We start from the raw sequence: 1,090 nt of genomic DNA, 5'->3' as shown, positions 1-1,090 counted from the left end.
GGATACCTTCAAGGTCATATTTTGGCTCTCATAGACTTGTTTTCATGTTCTTCAGCTTCAAAACATATATGTAGGGAGAGAGATTTAATTCCAGGAAGTAACTCAACACTTGTACAGGATGGAAAACCCCAGATCTGTGAGTCAGGTGTCAGGTTAGAGGTTTTTCTTGACTTACAGGGTTGCAGAGGTTAATGAAAGCAAAATCGACAGGTCAGACAACAGGCTGCTGGCTCACGTCCTGTAAACCAGAGGTCAGAGGATGAGGAAACAGATGCAGGATTGAGAGACAGAGCTTTGCTAGAATGTTTACATATGTTGGATGCAGGCCACACCCCAAGGTCATTCCCCTTACAAAACGGGGGAAAACTCCTTAATGCTGAGAATCATGGTGGGACCAAGTTGACACATAATATTAACCATTGCAGATAGTCTGTGAGCATCAATTAATCGATTAGATTAAATACATAAACAAAAGCTCCATTTCTGGTGAGGGCTTCAAGGCCAGTGGCTGCCTGCCTTTTCACTCTGAACTAATGATCCTAATTTGCCCTCTATTCAGGACCAATTTTTAGTGCATGCCACCACTGCTGTGCCAGTTATTAAAATAGCAGCATACCACTGTCCAAGGCCCGAGTATCTCCCGCTGCCCTGGTGCCCTTTCCCATGGGGTTTCCACACAACACAGCAGCACACACAACATAAGGAGCACCAGGACTCTGCGCCCAACAGTCTCACTGGTCCTGCCTACACGGTTCCTGATGTTGTTGTTGTTGTTATTGTTATTAGGTACTGTCCATAGGTCATAGCTACCCTATGCACAACAGAATGAAACACTGCCCGATCCTACACCATCCTTACAATGCTTGTTACACTTGAGCCCATTGCTGATGCAACTGTGCCAACCTATCTTTTGGGGTGGGTCTTCCTCTTTTTCACTGACCCTCCATTTTACCAAGCATGATGTACTTCTCCAGAGACTGAGCCTTCCTGGTAATTTGGCAGATATATGAGGTGTATTATAAGTGTTGTTGTTGTTAAGTACCGTGGAGTCAGTTCAAACTCATAGTGACCCTGTGCAGGGTTTCTGAGG

This window comes from Chrysochloris asiatica, unplaced genomic scaffold (genome assembly GCF_000296735.1).
Source record: "Chrysochloris asiatica unplaced genomic scaffold, ChrAsi1.0 scaffold00292, whole genome shotgun sequence".
In the NCBI taxonomy this organism is placed as follows: Eukaryota; Metazoa; Chordata; class Mammalia; order Afrosoricida; family Chrysochloridae; genus Chrysochloris; species Chrysochloris asiatica.
This window is presented reverse-complemented; position numbering follows the sequence as displayed.